General features: G+C 35.8%; 1 long non-coding RNA gene across 2 annotated transcripts; it reads left to right on the top strand.

Moving 5' to 3' along the window:
* Positions 1-383: 383 nt before the first annotated feature.
* Positions 384-7,888, top strand: LOC135226097 (uncharacterized). Of its 2 annotated transcripts, none has more exons than XR_010317159.1 (2): positions 384-535; positions 4,659-7,888. It is a non-coding gene; the product is annotated as an uncharacterized LOC135226097 (long non-coding RNA). The 2 variants fall into 2 exon arrangements; XR_010317160.1 differs by lacking the exon at positions 384-535 and adding an exon at positions 2,248-2,291.
* The last annotated feature ends 1,691 nt before the right edge of the window (positions 7,889-9,579 follow it).

Below are 9,579 nucleotides of genomic sequence, written 5' to 3' on the forward strand. Positions count from 1 at the left end.
TATATTATAATATGTACACACACACACACACACACACACACACACACACATATATATATATATATTATATTAGATATATATATATATATATATATAATATATATATTATATATATATATATATATATATATATATATATATATATATATATATATATATATATTCAGTATATATATATATATGCCTGCAAACCGCTTAGGTGGAAATTATTGGGATCTAAGGCCAATGTGTACATACCAAAGCGCAGCAGGCAAGGGAAATACTCACCCCTCTCCTCCCTCTTCCTAACCCCATACTTACCTGCCTACCTACGTATACCTTAATCTCCCATCCCCATCCCACTCCCCCTCCTCTTCCCGAGTAATCCCCCCCACCCCCGCCCCAGAAGGTGGTGGTCGTCGTTTGGGTTGTGTCAAGAGAATTGGAAAGTCAGACGATGTTGACTCTGGTGCTCTCGATCCCAGAAACCGTCTTCGTTGGACCGCTAGGAACGAAAATGTTTGCCCGATTAGAAGGGGAATGGTACGGTACTCAGGTATTCGACTCTAGTGACGTTTTCTCTTTCCAGGTGGTTTTTTTTTTTTCGTTTTTTTTCAAGTCATTTATCATTTATTTTTGAGATGTTTCATACGAAAAACTTACTCGGCTCTTCTGGAAATGAAGGGTTACCGAGATATTTGCCGATGATTATTATTTAGTGTTATCCTAAGGATGTGTTTATGCTGCCATGTTAGTTTTTCTCCAGATGGTATTTCGTTTTTTGTCAATGTATTGTGGGTAAAAATTTCCTGATCGTCCATGTTTTTTGGCTATGAATTATGGATACGATAAAAATGCTGAAACCGGATTGGTTGCTTTGTTTCAAGATTACCCCAATTGTTAATCTTAGTAATCCAGAAGTAGTGAATACGTTTCTGTGAGAACATTCAGTGCTACCTCTATTTAAGGAAGTGACATGGCTAACCAAAAGATGTATTTTGCTTTGAAGAGGAGTTGTCACCCTCGTAAGTGAGGTAAGGGGACGGGGGCTTGGTAAGGAGGGCCCAACCCCTAGGTTAGGTTAGGTGGGTATGTTTAGGTTAGACAGCTTCTCTTATTTTACACGTCTTCTCCTAGGTTAGGTTAGGTTAGGTGGGCGTGTTTAGGTTAGACAGTTCTTATTTTGCACGTCTTCTCCTACGTTAGGTTAGGTGGGCATGTTTATGTCAGACAGCTTCTCTTATTTTACTCGTTTTCTCCTAGGTTAGGTAGGTGGATGTGTTTAGGTTAGACAGCTTCTCTTATTTTATACTTTTTCTATATCTCCCCACCCAAAAACACCAATTTCCCACATTGGAACCCCATCATTGTAGTTATTGAGGAAGTGGGGGCCCTGTATCTCTAAATCTGATCATTTGCAGCAGATATAAAGGTCAGATTCGTAGAAAACAAACTATTTAAGCTAGGGAAAATATATTTTTATATCGGAAATGCGGATTTGACTGAAACTGTAATTTTATCATCAATTCCTCAGTCACATGAGAAATATATATAAATTTTTATCAAGTGCTATCCTTACTTTCAATATAAATCTACAGCTATGAATGTTTGGGCCTCATAGATGTGCGTATTTATTCAGTTATTTTAGGAAGAAACTAACATTATTTGGCCAGTCACCATTACCAATGGCTGTAGGGGGGCTAGTGTCGTCAGTGCACCTTTCATTCCTTTTACTGTACCTCCATGCATATCTTTCTTCCATTTTACTTTCCACCCTCTCCAAACAATTGCTTCATAGTACAACTGAGAGGTTTTCCTCCTGTTATACCTTTCAAACCATTTTACTCTTTCTCATTTTCGTCACTGAATGACTCAAATTTTGTATTCCATATGCCATTCTATAATCCATCTGCTCGGCTTTGAGTGTGATTTTTAGTGTGATATAGCTAACACTATTAGTATTCCTTAGGTAACACTGCACTACTAATAATATCTTGTTTTCGAGTTGTGTGGGCATCGCTACCAAGAAAAGTAGCTGGAACTTTGGATTTTTATACAGCAGCATCATAATGAAATAGTAAGGGGCATATATATCACCATTTTGAACCAAAACAAAGATAAATAAATATATAGTTTATATCAAGTGTAAGGGAAATATTGATACTCTGGACGTTAGCGGCAAAGCAGTCAGTTGCTTTTCCTGTTGGTGAACTAGGAGATCCTTGTTAAGGGAACTGTATTAGGAGAATTGTGTTTTGACTTTTGGGAACTGTGTGTTCTGGTTGACAACCCCACCTGGCCTACGTTATGCAGTACGTAAAAGGATTTTTATTAATATTAAGGTGGTAATCTCAAAATTGTGGGAATTTTAGTTACAAATATTATGAAAACTAAATTGTAAGTGCAGTGTTTCTTGTCTAAATTTCAATGTAAAGTGTCAATTGTAAGTGTGATGTTTCCTTTTTGGCAGCTTGCCCAATGTGTGATGCCCATTGATTGGAATTAAAAGGAAGGTTAGGCCATGATATGTTACCCGTTACTTGAGTAAGTAGAAAGAATAGGCAGTGATATGTTGTCCGTTAGTGGGAATGAATGGGAAATTTAGGCCATGATAGGTTGGCTAATCACATAGCTGCCAAGAATTGATGATGCCTGAACATCCTCAAATGACATTTTGAATCGCTTCATGGAATCAAATTAACCCGGCCCCCTATTTGGTAATTGGTCAGCAACCAAACCTCAAGGCTTCTGTAACTTAGCAGCAGCAGTTTATATTTATTAAAAAAAGAAAAAATCTCAAGCTTTTTATACTATTATCTAAATTATATTTTGTTTGACAGTACAACTTTATTCAGCCAGTCTGCTAACTTGAACCTAAACATAAGTATAGTACATAGCAAAAATGATCAGTCCTATCGTTTCCCTAAGCAATCCTATTATAAATTGTTTTTTTTTTTGCAATACAAATTTCATACAAAAATATTAAACCAATCTTCTTCCATTTCTGTAGATTCTGGTGGCCCTCAAATCCACCTTAACATTAAAACTTGACCCTAACCATCACAATACTAAGCAATTGAAAGTTGCTTGTTGTTGTTTTTTTTTTTTTTTTTTTTTTTTGCCAATATTCGTCTTACAATTATTATTTTACAGAAACCATGAAAAGTCTTTAAATCCAATTCCAAATGTCCTCTACACTGTTATACACAAAGTGCAAACTTTCGAGTAGTATAATGTATATGCTTCACAATTTAGGTAGTTGTTCTAACCATTGAGAGATGTTATAAATTAGGAAATGTCTTCTGATAACACTATCGCATTATTGAACCCACCTTTATACCTGTTTTTACAGGTATAAAGGTAATTTCCCTCAGAGTAGGTGCACAAATTTTAATTATGATTATAATTATTAAATGAGCATTACACGTTAAAATCATTTCTTATATATCATGAAACAACCTATAGCAGGGGTTTTCAACCTGGGGTACGCGCTCCCCTTGGGTGTTGAATGAATGTACATGTGTGCCTTCGATCTGCTTTAACAAAAGCTGCTCCTCGGCAAACTAAATAGTTAATGAAAAACAGTTTCAGTCATTTCATTAAGTCCCTTTGCAGCTTATGTGATAATAATGTATTTTGTTTTTGCAGCTCGGTACCATAACCTTGAAAATTTACTGCATAGCCAGAGGTAAATAACTAATAAAAAATGTTTTTTTTTTTTTTTTTTTTTTTTTTTTTTTTTTTTTTTTTTTTTTTTTTTTTTTTTTTTTTTTTTTTTTGTGGAATTCTTTATTTACAATATTACTGGTTATGTCTGGGGAGTTATGTACTTATTTTCCCTCTGTACAGTACGTGCGAATATACACAGTGGCATGTTTTTCTGGGTTGGTTTTGTTTTCCACGTTATACATAGTGAAGGGGGTTACATTACTGACAATACAAATGGCCGAAAGGGTACGAGGCGAGAAAAAAATTGAAAACCTAGAGGCTGAAGTTCGTGCTTTGCATTTCTTCTCCAAGGTAAATTGGAGGTGGCGTGGTGCAAAAAAAATCACCAATTGCTTACCATAATCAAAATTTGTTGATATATTTTTAAAAAATCATTTTTGTTATCGCAAATTCAAACTTACATAATTCATGTCTACTGCGGTCAGATAGGTTTAGGCAAGGCAATGCCCTCATAGTTTTCCTTCAGAGCAAACTGTTTTAGGTGGCTCCGCCAAAGCTAAGGATTTTACCAATAGTACAGTTAGATTATTTTAGTACAGTTGAATTATTCACCGACACATAGTTCAAGACTATTGACACTTTAAATCTCTCTCTCTCTCTCTCTCTCTCTCTCTCTCTCTCTCTCTCTCTCTCTCTCTCTCTCTCTCTCTCTTTGAACTGTATGATGCTTGATCTCTCTCACATAATTTTCTACCTTGATGTGTAAGTGTACTACCTGATTACCTCAATCCCCATCTAGTTCAGGAATTCATGTCATTACCTGCATAATGATTTTAAAATTTATTTATTTTACACCTTATATTATGACCATTGGCCTTCCTGGTGATTTTTGCTAAGTTCAGTTTTTATTTATGTGCTATTAAAGTAAATTTCCATATATCAGAAGTCATGATCTTTGAATATTATGCCTTTTTGAAAGTAGTCTTATCTATGTATTTCTCAATAATCAGGCACTAGGAGAGTACTTCAGTGCGCAAAGAAGGGCAGCAACAAGAATAAACTGAATAATTGAATTAGAAACTGAATGACTTGGACACTGGAGGACAAATCACTGGAGATATGGAAGAACTATTCTCTGAGCTGTTAAAAAGAGAAACCCCAGTAAATCTATTGAAGAGGAGATATATGGTGACATATTTTTTTTTAAAGAAATATTGTGTTTGTTTGTAATACCTGATCAATCATGTGCTCTCTCGAAACCAACCTTAATGCCAAGGTCTCTCAGAACAAACCCTAATAGCAAGAAGGTAAGCAAATGGGTAAAAGAGTGAGAGTTTTGGAAGTACGCAGCCTGTTGTAAGTGCTGAGGCGCAATTTTGTATTGATGTTCAGATTTTACTATGGTATACGTTGTGGCGGAACCTAGGTAGATTTTAGGTGTTTAAAATAACCATCCATTTCTAGTTCTATCAAATTGTCCGTAATTTCTCAAGTATTCGTATAGCTGCAGGTCTTGGTGTAAATGAACACTTGTATTTCGAGTATTCTCTGCTCATGGTTTGAGAAGGTAACAGAGTAGAGGTGTTTTCGAATGGATTGGTAAGATTATAGATGTCATGAGTCCATGTCGAAGTTAAGTTTACCACACCTTTGGTCAAAGGATGTAGCGTTCAGCTCCACCTGTCACAAGTCTTCCTTCTCTTCAAAAACAAGTTTCATATTATAGCACCAGAGGTTGTTCTGTAACTGCTCTCAGCTAGAGCTTTGAACTCTTTAACTTCTTTTGGGGAGCTGACCTAACTTTTACCTTCTTTTCTGATGCTGGACCTCCTCTATTCAATGATGGGCTTTATGACATGCCCGTTTATTACCATTTCTTTGACCTATATTTTTGTGGTAGGTTTGGGCTCCCCTGCTTTTGTCCACGTCATGTACTGTCCAATAGGCAAGACCTTCAGGGTGTAGTTACTATATCATCAAGAGAGACGTGTGTTACCATGAATGGCGTATTTTCTGGTAAGGAGTGCCCTCTTGATGTCGGACGTGTCAAGGACTAAGCAGAAAGTTGGTCCATTCCAATCCTTCCAGTGCTGTTGGAAGAGTATGAATTTGTGTAGATCATGTAGTGTCAGCATTGCTTTTGCAATTGACAACCAGCTTGATTTTCTCTTGTTACGAAACTGTTCTATTACGAAGGTGTTTGTTTCCGAAAATAAAACTGTCACAGGCTGTCTTTTGGGACTGAAAAATGTTTGACATAACTTAAGTTTCAATCTAGGAGGAGGCTTTGTAGTTGTTTGTGAAATTGCTTTGTCAGTTCCTTGTTTGCAGGTTCTAAACTACTATTTCTTTCAAGATCTGTATGTGTAGATAGTTTTTACTGCTTGTCATTGCCTTTTGGTTCCTTATTGTTTAGGATGAATTAAATTGCATTCTGCTCTAACTTACCTCTCGAGTGTGTTCACTTTTATCTACTTTCGTACGATTTGTCAGTAGATTATGAACCATTGTGACAGTGGTCAGATGCTCAATTCTTAATTGGAGTTGTTGCAAGTTTGTCTTGAATGAAGGAATGTGTTTTGTATGCTTGGATCAATACGTCTGCCTTTCCCATAAGTCCTGAGATTCTTTGGCCTAGGATGCACAGGGACCAGGAGACACTCCCCCCCGCACCCTTTCCTGTCTCTATTTATCATCATTCTTGCCTCATTCTCTTGATTCTTGCCGTGAATATTCCTTGGCAGGGTTTCAAGCACCCCTCCATCTTCATTTGAAATTATAGCAACAGTAACTTTCATATTCTGGCTTGCAGCATCAGGTGTGAAGGATGAATCGCCTATCACGTCTCGTTCTCTTTATTAGTTAAATATGTAACCTTTTCTTTGAGACATTTGAGCTTTATGAGAGAACTTTAGGACTTCTATTGTTATTCTGTTAGAGAAAGGAGGACAAGCTGACTTTGGCCATGTCATCTTGAAGTGACTTTGTAATTTCTGTACTTTCTCATCTTGAACTGTTAAACTGTAATTTATCCATTATATCGAGATTGAGGATAACATACTGAATTCCAGCAGACTTTTTCTTCCAGTCAAAATAGTGTCTTGTCCCTTCTGTGTCCTGATTGGTTAAAATCTTTTTTTAAGATTTTTAATGGTGAAAAGCCCCTGATTCATACATTCATCTACTTTTCTACTCGTCGCCTCGGGTATTCCCTCTTGAAGACAATTTTTTTGTCCAGTTACCCAAATTTTCTCGTATGTGAACCTACTGTCATAGTCACCAGGTAAAACGTGACTTATTTCACCGGTTGCATTGATGCTATTCCTTTTCAAGAGTGTAATAACATCCTTAGGGGGTTATCTTGGACAAGTCATCTAGAGGCCATTTGAGAGAGAAATATAGTATCTACTTTACCGAGTTAATTTATATATACTATATATAGCATATTCGACAGATTTTATCTGCATTAAGCAGCCGATTGGACTGGGTCTGAAATGGCTGCTTAAAAAAATATAATAATAATGATGGAATGGCTCCCAGAAATATGCAAGATGTTTAAAAGTTTGATTGTATACAAGGCCAAACGGTCCCAGGTTAGAATATAGGTTGCAGTAATGAACAATACTAAGTACAATTACAGCATAGATCGCAGAGTCCATTTTAAAGGTATGGTAGAGTCGATGCCAACTTTACGAATACCAAAGTTATGGCAGAACGATCACATTTAAGGTTGTTAGAGGTCGACCATTGGATGATTAATGTTACGTCCCCCCCCCACAAAAAAAAAAAAAATCGTTAAGTTATACTTGAAGATTAGTTAAAAACTTCTTATAAATACCCAATTTCTACAATAACTAGGTCGAGGTGTCTGACAAAGTCCCGTCATAGCAATAGTGTCACGTGCTGACGTCACTAACCCTTCGACATTGATTAGTTTTAATGGCGTCATACCTAATGACCCCATTCTGTAATGACAACTTAGTTTTTTGATAGCCATCTGAAATGATCCATTGATGACGTCATATGTTAGCTGTATGATTTGGGAAAATTATAGTTGTCACTTGCTATGAAAGCAGTTCGTGCATTAGGTACTACAAGGCGTTGTGACGTCATAGCTTTGATGTTACTGTACGCAGGTATACTAATCCTTTTCACGTGACGTCACATGATTGATGTAGGCATTCTTTAAAAAAAAAACATTGTAGACCAATTGTGTAAAAGGAAATAGACTATGAGGTAATCGGACATTCTTTTATTTAAACCCATAAAAATCAAATTCGTATTAAAGGTAGGATACTCAGGATAATGAAAAGTATTATTTTTTTCTTGCACTCGGAACCAGCATTGCAATGCCCCCGAGAGAGAGAGAGAGAGAGAGCTCTCAGCTGGAGGTAATGGAACCAGCAAGTTACCAACTTTGAAGACTGCCCACAGGGGCTTAATAATTAAGTTTCCTAAGCTGACAGCTGATTGCTCAGATGGGAAGAAGTCTCGTATATACTTCCATCGTGCTTTCCAAGATGTCTGCCAGTTTTCTATGTCACAAGGGGATAAATGTTTGACCCCCAAATGCCAAAGAATGAAGTCAAGTACAGTAAGTCTAAGGTGGGTGTGGCAAGGCTATACCACCAAGACAAGCCTAGTTCGCTCTCATGGTTGTAGTTTTGTACTTAGGCAAAAGTTTGGTTGATTTGTAGTCTCTTGTGAAACATGGCGCGAAAACCTGTAGCTTCAAACCTCCAAGTCCGGTTCGCTTTGGATGACGCGTGGATAACTCTATAGGTTTAAAATGTACATTTTGACATTCATTTTTCCGTTTTAGTTGAGATTTCTAGTCTTTTAAGGGTTTTCTAACGCTTTCTTATTAGAAAATGGGTGTGTGTTGGTATAATTACACCTCACAGAAAACCGGAGAACAAATAAGGAAAGTCAGTAACGAAGATGAATAAATTTTGAACCGTATTAACCACCTAACATTGACTTAGCACACACAGCACCTGACAGAATCCTTGACTTTGAGAGCTGAGAATATTATTTTACTTGTAAATATTAATTGATAGGCTAACTGAACCCCGTTTTCAGAGGTATTTATATATAAAATTTATGTATTTCTTTTCAAAAGATACTTGAGTACATTTAAAGTCTCACACAGCTTGCTAACCCGGTTTATTTTTCAGCATTTTGACGTCAAATTCGATATCAAAATTCCGATAATTAGCGCCAAATTGAAGTCTGATCATGCTTATATACATGATAACTTCAATTTACCACAAATATTGCCATTCCGATGTAAAAAAATCTCTATATGTGTAATTTCACAATCATTAATTATTTTTCAGGTTAAATCTCACTTAACTGAAAGTTTTAAAACTGAAATTATCAATTTTCACTTACTGTTTTTTCATTAGTTTTCGTTCCTTCAAATACCTTTGCCTGGCTAACCTTTTCATGTGAATTTAATTATATTTAATTATGAAGGCAATTTCTTTTCTTAAAACAGAGAAATGTACTGCCACATTCTTCTTATATTTGTACAGCATTTTATGCTGATTAGTTTCAATCTTTCAAAAACCACGTATCTGTTGCTTTACATTTTCAATTACATTTTTTTAGGCTTAACCTAATAACTGAATATGCATCAGAATATTAGATTATTCAGAAATAAACTTCATAATTTCAAATTCACGTAATTAATTCGAGACTTTTAAAAGTTATCTGCTTAATTTGGTGCTATTTTTAGTTCACATGATATTTTCATCTACAAGATTTATTTGCAAAGTATGGAATGTTTATTTCTATCCTCAGATGTGTCTCTGAGCAAAAGAATAACAGGAATTTCACAAATAAACCAAAGAAAAATCAATTAACTTTATTTTACTGTGAATTACAGTCATTCTATAGTCTTCTGTTACAACAAAAGCAATTAATTAC

This window comes from Macrobrachium nipponense, chromosome 14 (assembly GCF_015104395.2).
Source record: "Macrobrachium nipponense isolate FS-2020 chromosome 14, ASM1510439v2, whole genome shotgun sequence".
NCBI classification, from domain to species: Eukaryota; Metazoa; Arthropoda; class Malacostraca; order Decapoda; family Palaemonidae; genus Macrobrachium; species Macrobrachium nipponense.